This window comes from Apteryx mantelli, chromosome 2 (genome assembly GCF_036417845.1).
Source record: "Apteryx mantelli isolate bAptMan1 chromosome 2, bAptMan1.hap1, whole genome shotgun sequence".
NCBI classification, from domain to species: domain Eukaryota; kingdom Metazoa; phylum Chordata; class Aves; order Apterygiformes; family Apterygidae; genus Apteryx; species Apteryx mantelli.
In genome coordinates, this window is record NC_089979.1 from 7989459 (window position 1) to 8016729 (window position 27271).

At 37.8% G+C, this 27271-nt stretch overlaps 1 protein-coding gene across 4 annotated transcripts in view; it reads left to right on the top strand.

The window, feature by feature from the left end:
- ZFAT (zinc finger and AT-hook domain containing) overlaps positions 1-27271 on the top strand; it is a 144461-nt gene that overhangs the window by 18179 nt on the left and 99011 nt on the right. For 2 of the 4 annotated variants that reach the window (XM_067290126.1, XM_067290127.1), the window contains one exon: positions 1517-1594. The exons of 1 other annotated variant lie outside the window; for it this stretch is intronic. The gene's annotated coding sequence lies outside the window, so the exon portion shown is untranslated. Of the gene's footprint in view, positions 1-1480; positions 1595-27271 lie in introns of those variants that run through there. One more of the 4 variants, XM_067290129.1, reaches the window with a different exon arrangement.

Genomic DNA, 27271 nt, shown 5'->3' on the forward strand with positions numbered 1-27271 from the left:
CTCTTCAGGATGAAATAAAGATATATCATGTGGAGAGGTAGCTGTATTATATTTAAAGTGACTTGTTTTAGTGGTTCTTATTTAAATCTCTCCAGGAATCTACCCCAGATTAAACAATCTTCTTTCATTGTAGCTCCTCATCAGGAATGAGGCAACATTCCTTTCCTGTAAAAGGGACCATGAGAGGTGAATAGCTGAAACTATAAACTTAGAAGAATCAGCAATACTTTTGAGTTATATTTTAAACCCAATGAGGTTATAATCAAAGTTTCTTGATAAATCCGATTGAATCTTTATGTGAAATATGGCCTAATAAGTTCTGATGATTCATGGTTCTTCCAAATTTGTATTCCCAACTGTTCACCTTTCTCTTATGGTTGGTGCAGTGTGATGTAGGTATCCTGTTAGAAGAGTTTGAAGAAGGAAGAGGGGGAGAAAAAAAAAAAGGGGGGGGAGCAAAAACTGCAGTGTGCAATGCTATATATAGTATAGTGCTATAAACTGGGTCTGTGCAAACCAGCAAAAGTTTTCACACAGGTGAAGGTTTGTGCTCTGTGGAGGGGGAAAAAAAATATATATATAGGTAAGAATGCTAATATACTTTCTTCCTTTTCCTGTGCTTGATTGCAGATTAACCTGTCAGTTGGGATTTTTGAGGGTAAATCATTATGATAAGTTCTTAGTGTGATATATGGGTGTTTCAGTTCATTTTTTAAAGCAAAACGATCTTAAATCAGCCACTTCCCACCCCCTGATATGACTGTTTTGATCACTGAGTACTGCAGAACCTCTCAGGTTACCTGAAGTAAAGGCTTAAATTTGACTGAATAACTTCTTGGATATGTTAGACTCCCTAGCAGAGAGTCAAAATGGTATTCCATAAATAAATATGTGGTTTCTTCAGGCTGGGCTGTGGTGTTCAACCTGAGAAGAGAAGACTAAGGTGTGTATGTTGGGGGGGGACAGTGTCTAATTGCTGTCTTCAGTTACCTGTTAGGTAGTCGTAGAGAAGATGAAGCCAGCTAACTTTTGGAGATGCGCAGCAGAAATTTGAGACAGAACAGACAGAATTTGCTGCAAGGGAAATTCCAGTTAGATGTAAGGAGAAAGTTCTTCACAGTGTGGGTGGTCAGACACTGGATCAGGTTGCCCAGAGAAGTTGTGAAATCTCCGTTCTTGGAGATGCTTAGAATTTGACTGGACAAGAACCTGAACAACCTGATTTTATTACAAATTTAGCTATCGTTTTGAGCAGGGAGGTTGTATTGGATGACCTCCAGAGGTCCCTTCCACCCTTAGTTACTCTTGGATTCTGTGTTTTGTAATTAGTTGAAATTAATTAGTTTCCCTTAAACAAGCATAGGCTTAGAACTATTATTCTAAGCTATGATTCTGATCTGCTACTGCTATGACTTTTCATGTCTCTGTTAAAATCTGTGCTCGCTCAAGTCAGAAATGGGATCTTCAGACTGTACTTTTCTGAAGCATGTACTGACTTACTGCTGTTAATACACAGGAGCTCTGACTGCATTTCTGCTTTATTGGATCTGTTCATTTCAAGTCAAGCTGTACGAAAGCGAAACCAACCTGTAAGGTACTCTTGTAATGCTGTTTTTGTTCCTGTTTTTTGGCTTGAGTTATTTATTTTATTTACAGTTCACAGCACTAAAACTTTAGCAGGAAAGTATATTGGAATAGTAGGGAGGTAAGAAGTCAAAATGTAAATGCTTTTTTTTCTGTTCTGTAGAAAAAATTTTTCAGAGCGTGAACTCTGTTGCAGATGTGCAACTTGGTGGTATATACAATTTCTGCATACAGTCCCTGTGGTCTAAAGTGCTTATTTAATCAAAAATTAATGCCCCTTTCCTCCCCTTGCATGCCCCCTTCCCACTCTCCCCACCTGCTCCTAGCTTTCTATGTATTCAATATCATCCTATTATATACTTGAGATTATGTGAATTGTGGGTGAATGCACATGTGGGTTTACGTGGGCTATGGAGAATGAAAGGGAAAATCTGTGTATTTGCTACTCTTTTGTACATTCTTGGGTTGACTGTAAGAAATGAGTATAATGGATGAAGCCAATTTCCTGTCTTGGATGCTGCATATGTGTCCGTGGTTCAGCTTGTTATTGTGTAAGAATTCTCTCTGCTACAATTACAGGTTGATTACTTTTTCCTGTTACCTCCTTTATCTGAAACGGAGTGAATCAAGGAGGGAGTGTTTAAGACTTTCTTTTTTCCTTCCTCATCTGCTTTTAGTCACAGGAGACTAAATTTATAGATTTATTCTAAGCTTGTGTGGAGTCTGAGATACAGGGCAGTTGGGTGGGGGCCCTTTTGAACCAGGATCTGAAACTTCTTTTTGCTCACACCATCATCCTTGTTTTCTGTAGTTCATCTTTCATTCTCCTTTTGTCAGATGAGAAAACTAAGAATTTGTTGTAAAATAGTAATGTTTGGTTTTTCTGGGGTGAGTTATATATGGTGTTTGGCTTCTGCCCTCACTTAACTGTCCTTAAATTCTGGTTCCACTATATTAATAATATCTTATTATTCATACTTTCCCATATGTTCTTAAAATATCAGACTCTTGTTTCGCTTTCTTTCTTTACAATTGGTAATATTTAGTTTCAGTCTCTTTTCAGTTGGGCCTTGAATTCTAAACCAATTTTTCCACCTCTTGTACTCTTTATTAGTGTATGTATAAGTGATCATAAGAAACGGAGCGTGTACTTTCCTGAGAATACACAGGAGATGCAGTTTTAAAACTACTGCTGTACTCTTACCACTTCTTCACCACAGTTAATCATGCAGTGCCAACTTTTAGTGCTACAGTGAACTTGGCTGGTTACAAGATCAGAGCCTTATCTGTTGTAGAACATACAATCGATATTCAGTGTGGTAACACAGGTACCTGAATCACTGTATGACCTAGGTACCGTTGCAGATGATGTGAAGCTGGTGGACTACATCCAGAGCTGCAAGCTGGAGTTCCAAAAATGTGATGCTGATTTGGACACATTGTTTGGTCCAGGGCAAATAGATTATTTCTTCCTTGTGATCCCTGCAAAGATGGAATAAAAATATTCATGAACCATAAGACCAGTTAAAATGTATGAAAATGGCTAAAATTTCCTCGCTTGGTACTTCAGAAAGCTAGATAAATTTCATTAGGTATTTATTCTAGGAAAAAACTGTCTAGTGGAAAGAGTTGTTGTCCTCCCTCCCCCACATGTGCACGTGTGCGTACACACACACACACACACGGTTGAAAGAGGGGGCTTCTGATTAAAATCTGTAATATCAGAGGAATGGGTTTCTGTTTAAATGCTTTGATGGAATTACATTACCGCAAGGTAAAAATGAAACAAATATATTAAAAGTGCAAATATGTTTAGCTTTAGTTTTTTGGGTTTTTTTAACTAGTCTCATACTTTGGAAGAGGGAAGAGCTTTTGGGGGGACGGGGGAAGAACATGCCAGCTGATGTAGCCTTAGTATTGTTTTTTCTTTAACCATACTGTACTACAGCATTTTAAAATTCGATTCTTTACCATTAAAGAAATGGTAAATGCTAGCTGTTGGTCTCCATTGTGAAGTTCTTCCTAATATTTTTTAATCTATATGCAGTTTAAGAATCCTTTTTTATTTCTAGAATTTAATATTTAATTCTCAGTTCTGTTCTGGACAATAAGCATAATGTAATAATCAGAGCAATAATGAACATCTGTCTTCCTCTGTCTTAGGAACGCTACTAGTCACTTGATTTTTGCTTGCATCAAGCATCTGTTAAACTGCTTTGATTGACAAGACTTTGACTGCAAAACACAATGCATGAGCATGCACACACAAATAGACTTTTTACAGTTAATTATTTCTGTTATGCTGGTGATGAAATGAAGATTTTTGTGTTAAAATATGTGGAGAAGAGAATGAAGAATCTTTCTCTAGCTACCCTTGCCTCCTCACCCTCTTCCATCTCCTCCTTCCCCCATCTTGTTGAACTCTCTTCACTTAGTGATAATGCAAGGTACAGCCAGAGTTCAGTGTGAGTGATAAAATTCTGGTTTACATTTACAAAATTTGCAGTACTCTTCTGTTTTGGTCTGCATGGCTCTAGTTTGGAAATTTTTAAAGAACATAAACTTCAGATATTGTAGTCGTGTCCTCTTTTTATTTTTATTTTTTTAAACCTTGTAATTCTTCCAGCGTAGTGACAGCTGAAGAACAGTTCCCAGGCAAATGATCCAACATTGCTTGTTGGAACATGACAAATAAGTATATTTCCAATATCAAAAGGACTTAATGTTAGTCCTGCAGACTTGCGTTGTGCTATACGTTGTCTTGAAAGACTCAGTAAGCTTTTGCTTGTTTGGTTTTGCCTAGTTATGGAGTTCGAGGATTTCACACTTCAAATAATGCTACTTTTATTGCCATTTTTAACAAAAACGGTTAACGGAATTAAGAGGCCAGCAGTTAATATTCTTCAGTTTGTGATGATGTTGGAATAATTTCTATTTATTTTTAGTGTGTTGCCAAATGAGCATTACCCAAGTGATAACAGTGCCTTTAATGAAAGCTGGAGTATGCCATCTACTTAGTTTAAAACAATCCTAAACCATGTGTTCGGGAGAATAGCTGAAGAAATCTAATAAGTATTCAGCTTCAATTTTTTTCATTAAGTTTTTATAGAAGTTGTAACCTTCAAGCATGTCACTGTGCAAAATAATCTGTGCTATATCCACTTTTTTTAACACCATATTTGGATGACTGAAAATTCCAGCCCCTTATTAGGGCTATGATTGCTTTGTGATATGCTGTGTAAATATTGGTAGTTGACATTGAGTTTGATAAGTAGGGATAGACTTCAATGTCCCGTATATTGACTGTTTAGTGATATTTTATGTGTGAAAACAAAAGGAGTCTGAGGGGAGTTTGTTCTCTGCAGGTCGATGACATTGTAGTAACCTTCATTATTCCTTAAGAAGTAAGTGTTAAAGGAGAGCAGTGTAATAAATGGTTCATTGCAACTTAATGCTCAGCAGCCTAATTAGTCAAATACCATGTGCCCACCTCTGCATGAAATAACCCATTTCATTCCAATTTAAAATAGGAATTTTCATTTTTGGAACAGCCTGAGGAGGCCTTAGTTGCAAATGACCACTGGCTTTTAAGTATTTATTCTTGAAAATAACAAAGGTCAGCATGGTATCCATAGTGACTGCATGCAGCTTCCTCGTTAATCTTGGTGTACTCCTGTACAATTAGTCACTTACTACTAACAAGTTTTCATGTTTCAGAAGGAACCTCTATTTGGAAACAAGATGTGACTGGGTTTCTCTAACTGAAGTCCTGAATATGTAATCTTTTTGGTTTTAAACTCTGTGTTGTAATTCATGTTTTTATCAGTTGGTGCAGAAGCTTAAACAGAAATCCCCCAAACAACATTAAATTGATGGAGTCTACATATAATCTGGCAGTAGAATATTTTTTGCTTATAAAACTTTTCTTTTATTCTGAAAGAATAGATGCTAAACAAAAATATATGAATCTGTTTCCAGTATTGTTGGGGGGGGGGGGGGGAAGGAAAACATTTAACTCTATAAACTACAAAATTAAGGCACATAAGTATTTTGTGAACATTATCCAGGCAGAATTACACAGCTAAAAAACCTGCCGAGAGTGGATTCAAGCTCTTCTCTGTCTTCCATTTCCATCACAGTGAAGGGGGGCCCTTTTTGTGTCAGCAAGAGCACCACTTAAGTCCTTTGGGTTTGATTAGACATTTGAATTATTCTGTGCGGGACACTGCAGAATCAAAGCTTTAGAGAATAAGCAACACCTGATTGTGTGATGTACTTAATGAATGACTTTGGTTTAAATTAAATTCTTCTCTACTTTTGTCTTGTAAATATTAATTTTAAATACTTTTATAGAGGCTTTCTTAACTGAAAGGAAATTATTGCAGAACAGAATAGTCTTGGGGGAGTTTCAGTACTAATTTATTGTTGAAGATGTTCAGTAAAATGGTTCCTCCTGAGGCCATTAGTGCTTTTCCTCCCCATCCCTCCCCCTTAACGCTTTCCCCGTAGGTAAGGTTTTTTATTTGTTTGATTGTAATAGAGCCTGAACTGATCAAGTGCAATTCTGACATTGAAAATGAATATTTTCAGACTCCTATCAAGTTTCTGTTTCTAACATTTTTCTTTATTATAACCATGGCTTGTTTTTCTTCTCTCTTTTCTTTACATGTCTAAAGTTATATTCAAAATTAAATACTTCTAAAAATAAATAGAATGGATATCCAAAGTGGAAGTCCATTTATTTTTTGAGAGCTCTGGGAATGAGGGTATACAGAAATAAAACTTTAGAGAGCTCTTTTAAAAGCATACATATTTGAACCTTAGAGGTCTGAAAATGTTTATTAAAAGTTGGGTACTTGTATGTAGATATGCTGCATGTAGATACTTGGTTAACTTGAGATTCTGAAACTACTTTTTGTTCATGAATGTGTGAATAAGATTTTCTTCAGAATAAGCTCAACAGTAACTGGTTGGGATGTTATGGGAGCATGTCTTAAATCTCTTCTCTTTTTTATTTCCCCCCCGCTAAAGGTAACTGACTGCTTTGTACCGCTACGCAGAGGCAGCGATGTGTAGTAGTCTGTTGCTGTAAACATCCCCGACTGGAAGCTGTAAGACCAGTCCTAGCTTTCAGTCAGATGTTTGCTGCACCTGGCTATTCTTGGACAACATGGGAAGGAAAAGCTGCCACACGAACATATAATGCAGTTTGTATAGACAGAATTGAATTGGCTTCAGATGAGTTAACCTGAGTATTGTTAATAGCGTAGGTGTGATTCCTTGAAATCGAGTCTGTTATGAGATGGAGATGCACAGCTATTGCATAGGTATCACTCAAGATTAAGTTCTCTGCTGCTCTGTGGAATGAGCTGTGGAGTTATGGTTTGCTGCAGCATGATGGCAAGTGGTGTTTAATTTCTTGTACAGTTATCCAGGAACCAGAGTTGCGTTAGGAGTTCCTTTTAACAACTTCTGCTGTTTCTGACACTTAGGAAAAATGATTATAAATCCTGTCTGATACTTAGGGGACATTTTATCTGATGCGATTAGCTTTTTGTTCTTTCTAAAATTCCATATTCTGGATCTCTTATGAACAGGTGGTGCTCTTAATTGTTTGTAAGCTGGACATAACCCAAGGTGAAAACAAAGGTTTAAAAGAAAAAAAAAACAGTGTTTTTTTATGTATTGTTACTACAAAAACAACCTATAAACAGAAAGACCATACCACAAACAAGTGTGTTACACCCACCATGTCATTACACAAAGTTTGTTGGTTTTTTTTTTTTTTTTTGGGGGGGGGGGGCTTTTGAAAGTACTCCTTTAGCATTAACGCTTCACTAATTAAATTGCAAAATGACTTAAAGGAATCATTTCAGCAAGAACAGCTATCTGCAAAACAGCTTCAACACTTTCCCCTATTCTGGGAATAAGATCTAGGAAGTAGGATCTGGGAATACTATTTCCTAGAGTTTTGTCTGGGATTTTTTTTCTCCTCTCTGTCTGCAGCTCTTTATTTTTAGAGAGGACGGGGGAAGTGGCCTAGGTGAGTAACTTCTGCTGTTCTCTAGGCAGAAGGTATTCTTGAAATATTTTAGCTCTCCATTCCTCCCCCTCCCAAAATGTTATGTTTTTATTCCCTGCCACTTGAAAGAAAAACTGCATGTTCAATTTCTTTGATATTATAGTAAGCCTGGTTGTTATTTGATCTACTTAGCTGTAGTGATTTTTGTAAAAGAAGAAGATGCCCAAAGATATAAATACCTAGAAAAGTGAAAGATTTTTCTTTCTGATTCATCAGAAAGAAAGCTGCCGGGATTTCTGAGTACTGGGAAATGTAGACTAACAAGCATTGGAAAGGCAAGAATTTTCAAACGGGTAATGAATGACCTAATGTGAACCAGTCCTGTGACAATCATTATTCTGTTTCTGTTCCTTGGGTGTTCTGTCTGGTGTGAAATACAAATGTGTGTGGTAATGGGAGATACTGAGCTTGCATATTGATCCAGTTTACTTATAACACCTCTGCAAAGACTTGTCTTCAAAGCAACTTGCAAACAATGCATAATCTCAGTTAAAATCAATTTTTTAAATATGATCCGTTCAGCTTTATAATTTTTGTAGGTATATTAAAAATAAAGCTTTGAAGTAGGATGTATACATCGATGTTTTTTGAAAAGAACAAGTAGTGCTGGTAGTCACTTTCCAGACTTTCTTTGCTGTAAATGTTTACTGTTTCATAGTTCTATATAGTATTTGGACTTACAAGAAAGGAAATGTTCTCTGTTAACATTCTTGTTTGAATGATCAAAGTATGTTATCTCAGAATTAATCTAACAGTCATTTTGGTTGGTGTCATCTTAGCCTCTCCACATGTCAGGTTACTTTGCTATTCTCTCTAAGCTTAGTTCATGGGCAGTTTCAGTCCAGGCTTGTGGAGTTTTATTGGTATGTGTACATTTTATTGTACTAGTATCTAATATATGTACTCAAACCCAGCTATCCAATGTTTGAAAACAAATTTAAGTGGCTTGTAACTGCCAGAAACAAATAAAAACCTACCCTGCATTTTTGTTTGTTTTTGTTTTATTTTTGCAAAATGTTTGAAATAAAAGGGTCTCCTTTCTGTACATACAACGTACTGAACATCTTAGCACCTATAAAACACTGCTATTTGCAGTTGAAGGAAGTGGAGTCTTTTATTGACCAAATACTTATTTATGTACTGATTAAAGGTAAGCCTGCAGCGGTGGGAAGGGACTGCTGGCACTCGATGTGCTAGCTGTGCAGCCCTCTTGGTGGGGAGGAAGGGCTGCAGTGACTGTTGCAGAAGGAGGCAGCACAGGACCACAGCCACAGCGGCGAGGTTTAGGTATGGAAGAGGCAGATCCCACGCATCAGCCAGGTGATCAGCAAAGCAAGTTATGCCGTATTGTTAACATGGAGTCGTGTGACTTGCCTATACTCTAAGCAGCCATAGATCCATTTCTAATGTTTCACAGTGTGCTGAGTTCAAAGTGGGGGGAAAATCGGAGTGAAAGGCAGGTTGGTGGCCTGGTGGCCAGTGGTGAAACTGGCACATGTAACTAATAATTCTGGATGACTTCTGTGTACCACATATGGAGGTGCAATATACAGTTACATTTAGAGGTGGAAGGTGGTGTGGGATACAAAGGTCCGTAGTTGCTAAGTGGACTGTCAGTGAAACCTAGCACTTGGAGATCTGGTTTAGTTGCATGTGGTTTTCCTGGGTGTGGTTTTTATGACAGCTGGAAAGCAATACCTTGAAGTCCTCAGTGGCTTTAGACTGGCCTACGCTGTCTCCCCTTGCGGTGAACTCACAGGTGCATTCAGCAGAAGTGCTCGAGCTGATGTTTTTCTTCATATAGCAAGCAACTGTTACACATCTGGAGGGCTTGTCCCCAAGCATGAAATAACCTGTGCCTGTGGCTCCCCTCTCCCTAGTCAACCTGCAAGCAGCTGTTCTGGCCAGACCTTTGAGAAGGCCGAGGGTCTGCCTCTTGGCTGACTGACTGAGTTCGTGCAGGTATTCTTGTTTTCCCCAGACTGCTGAGAGTTCCTGTCTGTTCAGGGCTCTAGGAGCTAAATGAGAGCTATTCTTAACATTGTGAAGTAGTAGAAGTACCTCAAAGAGCTCTAGAGGAAGAGGTAAGGGAACTAAGAAAACACTAAACTAAGAAAACGCAACACAAACAGGAGTTCATTTAGATGTAGCAACAACAGCTGCAAAACTCCAGCATGTTAAGACAACTTTTTATTTGTTTGATGCCACAAGTGTGTGTTTTTGCACAAACAGCTTGAGCTGGACATCTTTGAAGTTTATTACTGAGTTTGTACCAGCCAATTGATGTTCCACATATATTTTGGTTTTCAGTCTCAATTTTGAAAATGATTCGAATCTGAGATTTTAGAAGGTGTGTACTCAGAGCATCAGAGTCCTGGTAGGAAGTGCAACAGGTTGCTGATCTCCATGGGCTGTGAGAAACTCTTCTTTTTTTTTTTTTTTTTTTTTTTTTTTCCCCTTCTTGTACCTCTGCAGCCCCTGTCTGGGTCTGTATGTATATATTAATGCATTCTGATAATTATAAGTTTAAATGTTAAAAAACCAGCTTCATAATGTCAGTAAGGCGTAACCTGTCATGTGTGCCTTATGAATTGTGCATGTTGTAGCTCGCACAATGTATTGAAGTATGTCTGTGCAGATTCATTTTTGGATATCTTGAAAGCCAATGCTGTATTTATATTGTTAAGCTAACTTTTAGTTCCTGTAAACATCCTACACTCAGCTATAACAAGTGGTAGGGCTGGGGGGTGGATGTTTACTTCAACTGACTTGGAAAGGCAGCTTTCCTGAATGATCAAGTGACCTGTTGGCAAGATTGGAATACTATATATATATATTTATTTTTCAGTAGTATTCAAACAAGTTTAATGTTAATACTGCTTCTGCAGAAGAGTATGTATTTTTATAAATGCCTTATTGCTTGAGTAATGATTTATATTGAGCATGTAAAAGCATCCGTGTTTATTGTAAAGCAGTCTTTAACTGCTGAAATCTGTATTTTTCTAATCTGCAAATAAACTGCAGTAATGCACCTTTGTCTTGAAGAGTAACTCCTGATGTCCTTAGCTCACTTTAAGATACATTGATAGGGAAATATCTAGAATCTAATAGTGAATGTTCAGTTCTCAGTATAGCAGTGATTTATTACTTTGTTACCTACTTGTTCATTGTCAAATAGAGGAATAGATATGTTGGGTAATGCAAAAGAAAGAGAAATTAAAAAAAAAATCATTAAAGTGATAAAACTATTCAGATTTAAGTATTTCTGTTGCCCTTACAGTTAACAGAATGAGAAATGTCCTATTTTGTTGGGGAGAATCTGGGTAGCAGAGGAAGGAGACAAGTGTCTTCAGTTTTCTGTGTAATTCTTCGCATGTCATATCTCCTGGAATCCCATTCCTTGTACTGATGGATGTGTTATTAAATAAATACAGCTTCAGCACTTGAAGAATGTTAAGTGCTGGATTTAACTGTTCAAAAAACTTAAAAATAATTTTTCTTTAGCTTAAAGAATGAAAGATATAGGAATTGTCATTGTGAAGCATAGCCTGTTTTCTTGGACTGTTCTTTAAATTTTGTATCTCTGAATATTGGAAGGGTTTTGACACTAAGATGTAACATTTTCTGCTTGTAAGAACAGGAAACACATTGTGAATATTATGAAGTTTTTTTTATTTTACTTTACATAAGTAAACACTTGTATAGTTAAAACTTTTTTTTTCTTTGCTTTCTTTCAAACTGAAGAATTATTTTTAATCTGCAGAGTTCTTGTGGGCAGATTTTAGGCAATATATGCTACTGCAAGCAATTACATGCAGGGAAATAGATCAGAAATTCTGTATTCACGTAGAATTCCACTGTGAGAGCACTGCAGTACGCTCAGGTATTTACTGTGTGTGTATGCAAAAAATATTTTTTCCTACTGTCATATTTTGTTAAAATGCATCTGTTTGTGTAATCAGGGCAAACCTCAGTGAATTTTCCATTTATGGCAAACTATGGAAGCATTAGGGATGTGCAAATCCTGTTCAGAAGAGATCACGTAGTAAGAAAAAAGCTTACCTCCAGAACAGAATCTGCTTATTATTATTATTTAATTTCCAATAGTTAGATGCTCTGTGGCATCCCTAGCGATGTCTGAGAGAACTTCACTTTAAGTTGGTCGTGTGCCTCTTCGTTTGGAGGAATCGCCCCGGTGAGGATTGCCGTGCTCTGCAGGACAGCAGAAGTATAGCGAACGTGGTAACCATAACACGTTGCAGCTTTGCTCTCTTGCATTACGTGGTGATGCTGGTGCATGCTCTTGAACTATTTCACTAACATTTTCTACTCTTCCTCGTATCCTAGAAAGGTGGATGTAGTAAAAGCAGCACACCTTTAGCTTACTGGAGAACGCAGTGAAGTGCATTTGCTGTTCTTTCTCATTAATCTGGATCAGTTTCCTTGCCTGGTGTATTGTGTGGCACCGCAAGCAGTCACGCTAGTGCAGCCACGGGGTGGCACAGTGGTTTTTAAAATAAAAAATAAAAAAAAAGAAAGAGAGAGAGAGGGAGGAATCCTCAAGTGAAAATTACTGCTAACAAAAAGGTAGAAAGACTCATCCTTTCAATGAGCACCTTTTGTCTGGAACTAGTTGGTAGTGTGAATAGTGAGTAAACAGTATGAGCAGATCAGATGTGGATGTGTACTTGGCACGCTAGCAGGTTTGTATTAAATGCGTCTGACATCTAAAGCTTGTATTGCAAAAGCAGAAATATGTATCTAAAACTCAGGAGACTTGTTGGCTTTTTATTATACAAAGAACAGATGCAACTCTTTTTGATGGTATGTTTAAAACTTAAAGGAGTAAGATCTGTTAAAATTGGTAACACCAAAGATCCTATTGAAACTTTAATATATTTTGAGTAAATGTTTGGGGTGTGCAGTAGTCTGGATTTTACAGTGGTGAGACTTCAAGCCTGAAAAAAAGATTCTTGGCATAGCATGTATTTTATTGCACGCTTGAGAGAAACTTTAGTTACTGTGGATTGAACTTGAGATAAACAAGCTTGGGTAACATTTTAACAATTTACAAAGTCCTGATCCAGAAAAGCACCCTTATTAGGCCTGGGGGTTTAAAGTTTCTCTTTAGCTACTCCTTGCATAAGCAGACATTAGAATAAGTTATAATGATGCTCTTGTCAGACAATTCCAGATAGTTCAGGTCCTCCTAAAGGAGACAGCCTGCTCGCTGAAATGTGTCAGGACCCGTTATCAAAAGATGAAATCTCTAAAGGTACGCCAAGCTGTGCGTGTGGTTTTTCTGTTTGTTGTTTTGTTTTGGGTTTTTTAGTGAGGATTTGAGGAGAATGGGTATTTTGCATGCATGTATGTATCCTTGCATGTGCTTGGCTGCACGTGCTGCTGTTTTAAAAGTAAAAGTGTGCACTGCTAACTTGTTTTGCTTCCTCTGAATATCCTATGTTGAGAATTAAATAAACTAAACTGATTCTGTTATTGCTTTTTTCTTTAGCCCTATTTATTGGCTAATGTTTGTTTTTTCTAGTTTGCAGTAAAGCGAAGCAAGACAAAGTCAACCTTCTAGCCTTGGAGATGTGTTTAAAGATTCTAAACATAAAATAACACTGCAGAACTGGAAGCTCTGTTTTACATCATGTAGTTCATTCTTCTTCCATTGTGTTGGTGCTTTTTAAACAGATAAGTCATAATCCTGTGGCGCCAGTGATGACATAAGACAAAGTTGGATAAATAGCTGGGAAAAGCATACAGAAAGCATGATTTATAAGATTGTCTGGAAGTTTTACGTAGTTATGGTGGCAAAGGTGAGTCACTTAACATTAGTCAAAAACTGAATTTCTTTTGGAAAATATACAGGAACAATTAATGTATTTTTCCATGTGGTTCTGAAAACATGCATTTACTCTTGTTTAATCTCTCCTGTCTTTATCTTTTGTTTATGATTTAAAAACCCGAACATTTACTTAAATAAAAGTACCTTGACTTCCATTTTTCTTGTCTGTTGTGGTATTCACTAAGCTTGTTCTTCCAATAATTCAGTATACTCTCTTAAGAAGTTATGCCAGTTTTAACCAGTTTAGTTCACACCTTATAGCGGTTCTGTGTGTATGGTAAATAACGACATAGTTGAAACCACTCAGGACATCCACATGCTTCTGTAGTGGTTGAGTATAAGTCTTATCTGTACTGAAGTCTGTTCAGACAGTTCAGTAACACCCTCTGTAGGTTTGTTTTCTCTGTTAAGAGAATGAGAGCACTGAAGCGTGTTCCTTTAAAAAGAAGAAAGCCTAACCAAGAAATGATGCATGGTCTCTGTATGCAGAATGAAGAAAATTAGGTTTATGTCAGTCTGGGCCATTTGTTGTCTGATAACATCTCTTTTTTAGTAGAGAAATAATTTCCTGTAAATGATATGGCTTTATCTGTCTCAGAAATCTGCCTTTTTAATAAAGTGAAAAATTATTTTTCCGAGCTTTACACAAGCCTTATCTTTCTATAACAGGAAAAAAGGGAGGTGACAGGGATGAAAGATGCTATGTGAACTGAACTCTGTTCGTTTAAGGTTATGAAAAACATGCTAAAATATACATTGAATGTATAGCTTAAGTAATACTTAAAAAACACATATCTCCAAATTTTAATAAGGTAGTTGAACTGACAAACTACGAATTAGTAGAAATTGTAGTATCTTGATCTTTTTGGAGATGTTCTGCACAATCTAAGGAACTTGTAAACCAGCAAGTATCTCTAACTTTAATTCCAGCATTAATAGTCAACAGATGTTAATTAAGTGGGAATTCATGAAATACGATCAGATCTTCTGTGCAGACTACACCTGACGCCTTGTCTATACTGTTAAACCTTCTGCTATAGCTGTTGTAGGTTGCTTGCTTCCTTCCTCCTACCAGCAATGGAAACATGACATATACCAAGTGTTTCCACTTTCTTAGTTGCTCCATTTCTCTAACTGTAGGCACACCAAGGGTCTTATTGGTCCACTTCTGTCAACTAGGAGATTGAACTTGTAGTAGCCCTGACAGAAGTGTTTGTGAAACACTTTGTTTAATGGCAGAAGCTTTTGCCATTAAACAAAGAAGCATTTCCCTTTGACGCCTCTTTCTTGCATAAATTATAATCTCCCAGAAGCGCTGAGGTTGAAGATTATAGGCAGGAGAACAAGAAACAAACTGGATCATATCAGAAGGAGGGATCTTAGTGAGGAGGGAAGAGGAAAAAAAAAAAGTCATACAGCATTTTGAGGCTGTACTAGTGAGTGTGGTGCGTTGTCAGTGCTAGAGGCCAAGAGAACATCTGTTGGGTTCTGCTTCAAGACAGTGAAGTGGAAGCTGCAGGTATTGCTGAGGTACAAACACAAAAAGTCACTTCGTAATCTTTCTTCAAAAAAATAAATAAAAAATACAGAATGGCTATCTTAACCTGTTCTTCAGAGAATTGAAGTTTTCTGCTTTGTATAATTTACTGCTGCTTCCCACTCCTATTTGTTATAGTTGATTTAACCAAAAAACAAAAGTGCTGGCATCTTCAAATGTGTGGAGACTTTTTTAATAGAAAATTACTTCCAAATAGGAAACCTAGGGAAGGGGAGGAGAAACTCTAAAATTGAAAGCTGAACTTTTAGAGGAGGTTGCGTAAAGAGCACCAGTTTCAATTCAGAGGACACTTGTGTAATTGGATTTGAGATTTTCAGTCAACTGCTTAACTCTGAGTAGCTTTTAACAGTGGCAATTATACTAGTTACAAAAGCCCTGCTCTGGGTGTCGCTCAAGTTTCATACTAGACTGTGTGCCATAGCAGCTATATTGTGAGACAGTGTAATTTAGGAGTTAGTGGTTGGTCCTTAAATTGTCAGAATTGCGTAAGAGATGCCAAAGTTTTTGTACTAACTTTGGCCCGTGTTATTAGGCTTAAGAATGAAATAACTTGTTTATGACTCAAATCAAGGAGGAATTGGAAGATGTTTTATCTGGGTTGATATACTTGTTCCCTAGTTTTAGTAACAGGAGAAATTCTGTTGCCTAGAAAGGGAGTTATGCCCAAGTAGGGTTTACTTGCTGGTAAATTATGTATCTAAACAGTGCTGTTGAAGCCAGTTTGCACTCCAGGGAGAGCAGGATTGAACTTTCAGTTTTCTTCTAACTTTTCAGCATTAAAATGCAGAGATCTTTGATTTTACAGAATTTTGCCAGATAAACTTTCTTTTCCATTCTTATTATGTAAATACCACAGGATGTGCAATATGTGCTGCCAGTGAGTAAGTGGATGACATTACAATAAGAGTATTTTCACGTATTTTGCATCCTGGTTTATGTCAAATTTCAGGTACAAAAATGGCCCCAGATTAATTTCATATGTATTTATGCTAGAACAAGTGAAAGTGTTCTAAGCTAAATGGAAACAAGATATTTTTGTTCCCCTGTGGAGTTAATCAGGAACAGCTACATATGCAAGCAGGGTTTCTGAACTACTCAGTAACTAGAATATATGCTTTTGGTTGCTACTGTACATGGAGTTTTTCACAGTCTGTGTGATATTCTGCTGCTTGGTATTGAGTTCATGGAGATGTGGATTGTTTCGTTTTTGACTTGCAGTGGAATGATGGTGTCATTAGTCCCTGGCACCTGTTTGACTTGTTCTGGTTATTGCTACCTTCGCAACTCTCATCCTGCTTGGAGGGAAGATTCTGCATGTAACAAAGTCTGTCAATACCTATTACCTTTTCAGCAGAGGCAACAGCATTTCATTCACCTGGAGAATGCTTATCAGTATACTTGTAGATTTTATTTTTTTATTTTTGTTTACATGTTGTATTTTGAAGACATGTTTGCATTCAAATTGTGATATGGAAGAGAAACTTCCACTTCTGAGAACCATTTTTCTATTTAGGTAAGAAAGCAACTTCACTTGCTGAATAATTTTGCATTTCAACTAAGTGCCCGCAGGGTTAAGAACACTTTAACATATCTGTTGTTAGGGACAAATGTTTTGGGAGTTCCTAATTTGGTGTTTTTTAAAGGCACTTTGAAAGCAAATGGAAAAACACATTTATGACAAAATTATTTTTATTCTGGAGATGTAGTGTTGATTCTTAAGGCTTTTTTTTTTTAATCCACTCACAGAATTAGGGCTTTGTACAAATTCAGAAATCCTAGAGCAGTCTACCTAGTTCCTTTCAGAGAAAGGATTTGGAGAGTTCCTTTAATTGCTTTTTGCTCCTACTAGTCTCTTCTCAGAAATAAAGGAAGAATTCTCCTTCTGAAGGAAAAGGAATGGGGAAGCACGTGTTTGTAAGACAAAATCAGGCATAATGTCTTTGGCCTTAGTTTGAAAATACAGGAAAGGAAAAGGAGGAAGGAATCCTGGAAGTTTAAAGAAGACAGAGGTATGAAGAACCTTTTTTGCCAAAGTTTCCAGAGTACACAAACCTTATTTATAGACAGTAAACGGGAACTTCTTCATGTTAAAATATTCCTGTTCACTGAGAAGACTACATCCAGCAATGTTCATGAGGATCTCTCTCTTTTTTTGTTTGTTTTATGGGAGGTAACTTTGAGAGTTAAATGCAGTCAGTCTGACAGGTGCATCTAACAGCAATTCTGAAGATTTGCTGTGGCCTAACAAGGGTTGTTGTAAGAATGACTCTAAGAGTTGAGTAAGTTCAGGCTCCCTTTGCTTAAATCTACTACCAGGAACACATGCATGTTTTTTCACCATTTTGAATAGGGACTGTTTTTAGCTCTGAGCTTTAAATGCATGGAGTAGGGAGTATCACATTGTTTTGCATTTTAAGGAATTTGCATATCAGGTTTAGTTGCAGCTAGGAATATTTTGTATCTTTTAGTGCATTCATGAGAGAGCATTTTCTTAGGTATGAAATGATGTCAGGTTGACAAGTCTTAAAAATGATAGACAACTGATCCACCAAATTCTCTAATTCAGAGAGTGCTTCTGTGAAGGTCCAAAAGATTGGCTGATATTCTGAAGATGTACTGTATCACTGACAATAAATTGTCATAACAAAAGTTACATAGGACAGAGCCCAATCTCGGAGTTTTCTGGAGACGAGGCAGTCTGCATATTTTGTGTAGAGTAGAAAATCGTCACACAGTATGAGAGTCTGAACTTCTTGAGATTATAGGTAAGACCTTTCAAAAAATATAAATGACTTGGGTGAATATGTTCCACTTTCAAACACATTTATAATTCCCAAGGATTATATGGGAATTAGGTGCATAGATAGCCTTGAAAATAGTATTTCCCAAAGGCACCATGCTACATGAAAATTTGTTCTTATGCTACTTGACCCTTTGGCAGTGTGGTGTTCTTGTGATTTTTATCACAGAGATGCAATAAAATATTAAGCAAAAGGAAGTATTCAGTATACCATACTACCACTCTTGGTTTTAAATGCATTAGATGTATACTGTGGCACCGACCTACTTAACACCTGGCTGGTAAATACTAGAATGCAGGGAAACTTGCTCTTTAATTTATGCTCAGTGTTACAAGAACACTTCAACATTTTATAAGGATTTTAAGTTCTTTGCAGTGACAATTTAAATTGCTGCCTTGGTAATTCTAATCTTGAGAAGTTTGTTTAGCTAACTAAACTTTCATTGCTTAGTAATACTTAAACACAGGGTTGAGGAGAACAAATAATATATCTCTTTACAGTAAAATGAGATATAAGTTGCTACATTTCTTCAAGACATCTAAGTTGTCATATTTATGACCATACTGTAAACTGAAATTTTTCTGAATCAAAAATGGGATCTAATTTTACTGAAAGATAATAAATGTAAGTAGATTAATAAATATATATATATGAGAGAGGAAAGTGGTAAACTGTTTGCCCATTTCTTTTAAATATATTTTAAAAATGCAAAAAATGAGCTTCATGCCCAAATCAGAGCCCCATATTTATTTTCTAGTAAATCGTGATATGATAACATACACAAGCAGCCCATCTGTGTAGTGTCATGTATTTACTGTCACTGTCCTGAGCACAGCTGCTGTTTGGAGTGACTCCTTATGAACATCTGTTAAAAATGAACCCATTACCCTGGGAAACCTTCATTAAAACTCTTTCTTGCTGTCAGATCTGATTAATTTTTTTTGTTTTGTTTTTTGCCTCATCAGGGTTAGATACTTGTTGTGCTGAGACAGCTGCCTATCATGCTGAGTGGTGTGCCATTTTACTCTCATGTGTTTACAAGGATGTTGCCTCTTTAATGCTTTATTGTAAAGTTGAGCTTAGGGCCTTTTTGTTTGTCTATTTATATTCTTTCTGATTATGCAGGAATTCTCCTAACAGCTGTGATGATATCTCTTGCTAGTAAATATGTTTACATCTATGTAAGCTCCAGCTTCCTCCCATTGGATTTCACTAAGTTAAGAAGTTGTTTGTGATTACTCTTTTCCATGTATATGCTCTGAGTTATGATTATGTGCTGCTTCTTGATAAACTAATTAGACTGGTCCTCTGTAGCCTTTCAGTGCAGCACAAACTTCTCAGTTTTCTAAATCTGTTGCTTCTTTCTGAACCCTTTTGCATTTCTCCACTGCATTTACAAGTCGCTATTTTAATCAGCGATTTCAGGAAATATAAACTTTGTACAGCCATTTCACATGCTTGGTGACAGGCAATAAATATTTAAATAATCTTGGAAGGCATTTTGTGATAAGACTGAAGTTTCTTGTATAGTCTCTCAGCTGTATTTTCTTTTAAAGAATAGAAAATCTGTTGTGTATAGAATAGAAGAAATAATTTCCATACGAATCTTAAACTTTTTATTTCTATTCATTTTGACCACTTACTGTGAGGGTGGTTGAACACTGGAACAGGTTGCCCAGAGATGCTTAATATACAGTCTTTATGATACAATACCTTTAGTAGTGGTAAGAAAAGTAAAGCTATAGTTAACTTTTATTTTAAGGTTTTACTATTGATTCTTCAGCTTTAGTAGTAAGTTAACCTTATAAGTATTGTAGGATGCACAACAAAGTCTGTAATATCTTGCTAAAATAGCCCCTTTTGATGTAGAAGCATTTCAGTTAATTAAACTTCATACCTCTTTTTTAAATAACTAACTTTAAAAATTTATTTTGCAAGCAGGCAAGTATATTCTGTGCATCTGTGAAATGTTGTATAAGGCTAGAAGGAGTCCTACTTCTTGCTTTAGGGATAGGATAGAAAACTTTCTCCCATGAATGAGGTGTGGCCCAAGACTTTAATCTGTCCAGTGTACAGGCTACATTTATACTGATAAGTGCATCTACTTCAGGGTGTGATTCCTTCCCCCGGTCCTTTTCCCACAACCACCAAATGGTTGCACCCACACTTTCCAGGGCTGTCTCCTCTAGACTAGCTGCATCCACAGTATGTAACATGTGACTTCGGGTCTCCCCCATTAGCCATGTCATAAGTCAAATAATTGTGTGTGCATTCCCTCCTTTCTCTGACGGAAGTGTCTGATATAATGAGGGCTGTGCTGTAGTCCATCGGAGGAATGTTCTTATGGCATGAAACTGAGGGTACATGTTGCATGCCTGGAAGTGGCAGAGGTGTATTCTGGTGCCTGAGGGTGAAAGGGTAGTTTTGCTAGGGCAGTATTAGAGGACCCTAAGGCAGAAGGAGCCCACCTGCTCGGCTACTTGAAGGTGTTGCTGAAGCAAACTGTTTTCAGAAACTCAGGGGTGACTGTTTTGGAGGGAACTAATTCTGCATGCTCTGAAGGAGAACTCGAGGACAGCTATAATACATTTGAAATGTTCAGTTATTTAATGACATGGACTTATTAAATTCCTACTTTGCTGTAGTCTGTTTCTTGCCCTCCTTCTACTGACTGTCCCATTCAGACACCTTCTGTGATTCCCCTGTCCCACCATCAGGTTATCATTTGTTGCGCTTTCTAGCTGGGTTTGTCCATGGTCCTAGTCTTCAGCATTGCTCGATGTGGAGGGAGTGGGGAAGATGTCCAACTAAATGCTATTGCTCTCTGATACAGAATCACAGAATACTTGGGGTTGAAAGGGACTTCTGGAGATAATCTGGCCCAACCTCTCTGCTCAAGCAGGGAGAGCTAAAGCAGGTTGCCCAGGACCATGTCCAACTGGGTTTTGAACATCTCCAAGGACAGAGACTCTACAGCCTCTCTGGGCAACCTGTTCTGGTGTTCAGCCACCCTCACAGTAACAAAAAAAAAAAAAAAAAAAAAAAAGTGTTTTCTTATTTTTTGATGGAATTTTCTGTGTTTCCATTTGTGTCTATTGCTTGTCATCCTCTCACTGGTCACCAGAGAGAAGTGTGGCCCCATCCTCTTTACACCTCCCTTCAGATATTTATAAACATCGAGCCTTCTCTCCTCCAGGCTAAACAGTCTTAGCTCTCTCAACCTCTTCTCATATGAGAGATGTTGCAGTCCCTTAATCATCTTAGTGGCCATTTGCTGGACTTGCTCCAGTAGGTCCAGTAGTCTCTTGTACTGGAGAGCCCAGAACTGGTCCCAGCACTCCAGATGTCCCTCACCAGTGCTGAGCAGAGGGGAAGGATCAGTTCCCTTGACCTGCTGGTAATGCTCTGCCTAACACAGCCCAGGATACCTTTGACCTTCTTTGCTGCGAGGGTGCATTGCTGGCTCATGTTCAACCAGGACCCACAGGTCTTTCTCTGCAAAACTGCTTGTTAGCTGGTCAGCCCCCAGCAGGTACTGGTGCATGGTTTTATTCCTCCCCAGGTGCAAGAGTTGCATTTGCTGTGTTGTTTTTCATGAGATTCCTCTCTGCTCATTTTTCCGGCCTGTCGAGGTCCCTCTCAATGGCAGCACAACCATCTGGTATATCAGCCACTCTTTCCAGTTTTGTATCCCATGCAAACTTGCTGAGGGTCCATTGGCCCTGTCATCTAGGTTATTAATGAAGATGTTGAAGACTACTGACCTCAGTATTGATCCTTGGAGGACACCACTAGTGACTGGCCTCCAACTGGACTTTGCACCTCTGATCACAACCCTCTGAGCCTGGCCGTTCCAGTCCACCTCACTGACCACCTATCTAGCCCATACTTTGTCAGCTTGTCTGTGAAGATGTGGGAGACAGTGTCATAAGCCTTACTAAAGTCAAGGTAATCAAAATCCATTGCTCTCCCCTGATCCTTAAAGCTAGCCATCTCATCATAGAAGGCCATCAGGTTGGCTAAGCACAATTTCCCCTCTGTAAATTCATGCTGACTACTCCCAGTTACCTTCTCCTTCATACGTCAGGAAATGGTTTTCAGGATTAGTTGTTCCGTTACCTTCCCAGAGATTGAAGTGAGGCTGACTGGACTGTGGTTCCACAGATCCTGCTTCTCCCTCTTGAAGATGGGGAGTGTTATTTGCTTTCTTCCACTTCTCAGGAGCCTCTCCTGATTGTCATGACCTTTCAAAGACAATCGAGATGGCCTCTCAGTGACAGCTCTCTCAGCAGCTGCGGATGCATCCCCTCAGGGCCCATGAACATTTTTATGTCCAGTTTAAGTATTCCCTAACTTGATCCTAATCCACTGAGGATAAGTCTTCATTGCTCTGGTCTCAGGGGGTTGGGATTCCTAAGAGCTGGTCTTATCAGTAAAGACTGAGCCAAAGAAGACATTGGGTACCTCTGCCTGTTCTGTGTCCTTTATCGACAAGGCCCCTACCCTGTTTAGCAGCAGGCCTGCATTTTCCCTAGCCTTCCTTTTGGTGGTTATGTACTTGTAGAAGCCTTTCTTGTTGCTTTTCACGTTCCTTGCCAGTTTCAACTCCAGGTGGCCTTTAGCTTTCCGAACCCCATCCCTGCATGCTCAGACAGTGTCTGTATTCCTTCTGGATCAGCTGTTCCTGCTTCCACCTTTTGTACGCTTCTTTTTTGACCGAGTTTAGTCAGGAGCTCCTTATTCATCCATGCAGGCCTTGGTGAAGGAGGACAATACCTCCTGTGGACTCCCTAGTAATGTCCGTCTCTCGTGGACGACTAATGGTGCTGCCTTCCTCCAGGAGTAGAGGAAAAGGAGAACCTCCAGGGCATTAAGTAGATTTTGAGAGGTAGGTGAGAAAGGTTGTCCGGGGATCCATGTAGGTTTGTAGATGGAGGAAAGAGAAGAAGGGAATCACAAAACTGATTGTTGGGGGAAGGAAGTGTGATTAGAGGGCCTAAGAATGTGGGTATGTGAGGTGGAGAGGACGGGACAGGAAGGGCTACAGGCCTTCACTGCCATTCTGATAGCTGTTAGATGTGAGTATTTTCAGGGGAGTGGGGTGGGGTGGGGGATATGACTAGATTTCAAGCCTTCTCAAAGACAGCAGATGGCAGACTTTTGTTTGCCATTATGGATAAGAGTACTATCTGAGCTCTGCCAGAGATAGGCGTGAGAAGCTTTTCTTGACTCTGAGGAGTCAGAGGACTGAAAAGCGTATTTCTGTGTAACAGTGAGTTTGTGGAGGTTTGCGCTATGGCAAGCTCTGACCTTTCACTGATAAATCAGCTTCAGTATCAAAGGCCTTGCAAGTATGGCATTTATGCAGAGAACCTCAAAGTATTGGAAAGTATGGTAGGTAGAAATCTAGATAGGATTTGGAAATCCTGCAGTCCTGAACTTCCCTGAATTCTTGTTTGAACTGCAGCATTTCTGATAGAAAAATAGGTAAGGTCTAAAATAATAGCTTCCCATACCTAGTTTTCAGTGATAGCTCATATCTATTATTTAGATCTGATGGTTGCTTTTACTGCGAAATATTGCTACAGATTGATTTAATGCTCTTTAGTCGGCAGTTATTGTCGCTGAAGATTCTGATTCCATTAAATTCCGTTACACCTTGCTGACTTCAGATTTCCAAAGAATTTTTCTTTTTCTAGCTTTCTAGCTTTCATTAATATAAATGAAGTTAGAGTCAGGCTTCAGTTACAGTCCAGAATATAACTGGAGAAACTAAATATGTGCAGATGTGAACAATCTTAAGACATTTGAAATGTACACATAATACAGTACATAAGTGGGTTTAATCATAAACAAGTTTAAAGTCGATAGCTAAGATATGACAGGCATGACTAGTTTATTAGCATTTATAGCTTCCCAATAAAAACATAAAAGCTGAACTCATTTTTTTATTAGAGATTTAAGCAATAGTGTCTGTGTTACCAAACAAAACAAACAAACAAAAAAACAACAACCCAAATCCTTGATGTTACAGACTAATGGAAGTAGACTGAGCAGATGCTTTTTAGGGACTGTGCTTCACAAATTATGCAACTGTACTGCTATTTCACTGAAAGAAGTGAGGCAGAAAAAAAATATAACTAAACCTTTGAAGATGCATTTTCAGTCATTGTCAAAATAAAATAGAAAATGATTTGAAGAACACCACTCCAAAAATAGGAGAAATATGCACGTATGCAAGCAACAAAACTTAATTTCTTTTACCCTCCAACTTGAGCAATTATCTCATTGGAGCACTGGAGTTAAAAAACGGTTGAGTGTTTTTAATTTGTGTCGGAGAAGGGGGGGAAGGGGAGGATCATTCTTGGACCAGGAAAACACTAATAGCTTGGCTTAAAAAAAAAAAAAAAAAAAAAAAAAAAAAAAAAAGCCAGGTAGAACATAATAACTGCTGGGTTTTGAGACAACACAGAATGAAGCCTGAAGTTTCCAGCTTCAACTCATGGAGTAAGAAGGAAGGAAACTCAAACTGCTTATACCATTTAAGGAGTTTGACTGGAGCTTCTGTCAGCTCTAGTCAGAGTTTAGAGAAATGAAGTGGTCTTCTCTTAAACTTGCTTGTGGTGTCATCATTAAATTTCAGTAGCTGGACTATTAAAAAGATGGCCAATATTTGTGATTTTGGGGGCAATGGTAAATGAATCTCCACAGAGTATGACTGTGGTGTTATTGGCCGATGTAGCGAGAACTGATATTCACAGGTAACAAAGCATCAGAAACTAGAAAAAATATTTTTCTTCTCAGATAGTATTATCAGACTATGATAGTGTGGAAGTTGCAATGTAGATTTCAAAAACTAGTGAACAAGTCAGTGATACCACGTTAAACAAGTTAGATACCTAAACTGTTTTTTTTAACCTTGTTTCATAATTAGACATCTGCTCCTTTAAAATGGTTAGGTAGTCATAGTAGTCCCACTAATTTCATTCTGTAGTCAGTGGAAAGTCTAGATGCTTCTAAAGACCTGTAGAAGCTGTTGACTGATCAGCTGTGAAGAATCTAGCTGCAGATTTTTTTCAATATATTAGCGTAGCTATGCACACAGAGTCAGCAGAGGGAGGTGTGCCAATGCCTGGGTCGCTTCAGCTCAGTTCAGCATCGTGGCTTAAACTGCTAGTGAAAGTGGGTTTGTGCTTGCCTGTGAGCTCAGTCCTCACCTGAGAGGTGCCAGAGCTCAATTTCCAATCTCCATGAATGGGAAATTCTTTATCATAATTATTATTTTATGTAAAAATTAACAATAAAAGACTGGGATAATTAATGTTACACTTGCAGGCTGCCTGAATTCCATGGTGATTTTTGTATCAGATGGAGCAGTGGTCTGAGATGAAAAAACATTCAGTTGAATGCACTTGAAAGACAACCATCAAAGTTTATAATTTTTAGAATATTGCCTCTTGTTTATAACAGAGTATTTTGTTTTACCAGGAAAGGATAGCTTTCAACAAACAGAAGAAACAAACTACTTTTTACTTGCTTATAAGGTAATCCCCACTATACTGCTTTCTCCCTCTCTGGGTGTAAGTTGTAGGGAAATAGTTATGTATGCATACTGTTTCTTCTAATTTTGAATGAAACTTTAACATTAAGGCAGTAAGTTCTGAGCAAACTCCTGGTTGCCTTAACCATTGAGCTTGATGGGTAGATGAGAACATGCCACTTTTTCTTTAGGCTTATTTAAAATAAAAACAAACAAAAAACCCACAGGTTCATAAAGTCTGAGATGTACATTTTATTAGCATAAATAAACTATATGTGGAAGACAATGTAGGTAATTGTGTGTCTGTGTAATATAGGTATGTTTTATTTCATTGGAGGAACAAAAACCATTTAGATAGGTAGTGGTGGTGGTTCTTGCTTTCCCAGGGGAGAACTAAGGTATGGAGTACTTAACCTGTTAATCTTGCAGAAAATTGACGAGGATCAAGAACAGAACTGTGATCTCCTGAAGCCAAACGTATAATGCAATGACAAATCAAAACCCTACTACAAATTGTGTATGAACTGTCAGATTGGTATAGCTTACAGTTTGGCTATATATTGGTCACAAACTCCTATTGTAGAATTAATAGATCAAAAAAGCAGCATGATTGGTGCTGTTTTTATAGGACAGCAGTGCAAAGAGAAATAGGTCACTGTTCAGTCAGAACTGTGGCAACTTACCCAGGGGGAATATGATAACAAAGATGTCTGTCTTCTACACCTGTCTTTTTGCCTTTTTCCATATCATCATCTCCTGGTATTCAGAACATGCTCTCTTGTACTATGAATTTATTTTTTCCGTTCAACACATACATATTTGCTCTTTCCCAAAATTACATTAATGGTGAAGAGATCAGGGTGCTATTTACATGTTGCTTTGTGTTTTATGTACATTACCAGACATATAAATAAGCTTCCATTTTGATAATGCTATGGTTTAAAAAGCTTGTGGCAAAGCTTATTTTTGTTTTGTTTTTGTTTTTACATTGCTGTCCAGCTGCTTCATGTTCATTTTGTACTGAACTGAAAGACCAGACATATTCAAGCACATAATAACACTTCCCAACTCTTTTTTTAATAGCACTTCTAGTTCTATAGGAGCCTATGTAAGACACCCACTCTTCCTCTCTCCCCACCCCTCCCTGAAAAAGGCCATAAAAAAAACAAGGAAAACACCATTTAAATCTGCCCAGTGTTCCAGCTGTGCTGCTGTCTCCAAATAGTCTGACTTCACCTACCAAAAGAAAAACAGGTTGTACATTTGTAACAGGATTAAATAGTGTAAACCTGGAAGCAGAAATGTGATTAATACAGAGTATTTCTAAAACCTGCAGTGATTTTATTGCTATGCTGAGAAAACTAGAATCTGTTTATTAGAAGCATTTGCAGTATGTATTTTTTTTTTTTCCTGAAGTTATTTATAATTGTTGCCGTTCAGGCCTACAGGAGATAATTCTTAAATTAACAGTGCAGCATAATCAGTGTCACTAGACTATACAATCCTGAGATGGCAAGAATTATGATAAGCCTTATATTAAGCTCTGGAGAGCTTTGTAAATGTGCAGCTTGCAGTGCCACATTTTTATTAGCATTTCCATTATAAAGATGTCGTTGGAAGCATAAAGTTAATGTTCTGTAACAAGAAAACAGCAATTATACAGTACTAAATACAGAACTCCACATTAAACATAACTCATAAAAATAAAATTATATACAGTTACTCCAAATAGATACTATGGAGAAAAATAGGCGTTTACAATAAAACAATAACTTTTTTCTAAGCATAGAACTAGTTGCAAAACAATCTCCTATAATTTCCAAGTGCTAAACTCCTTAAATTTTCAGATGGGACT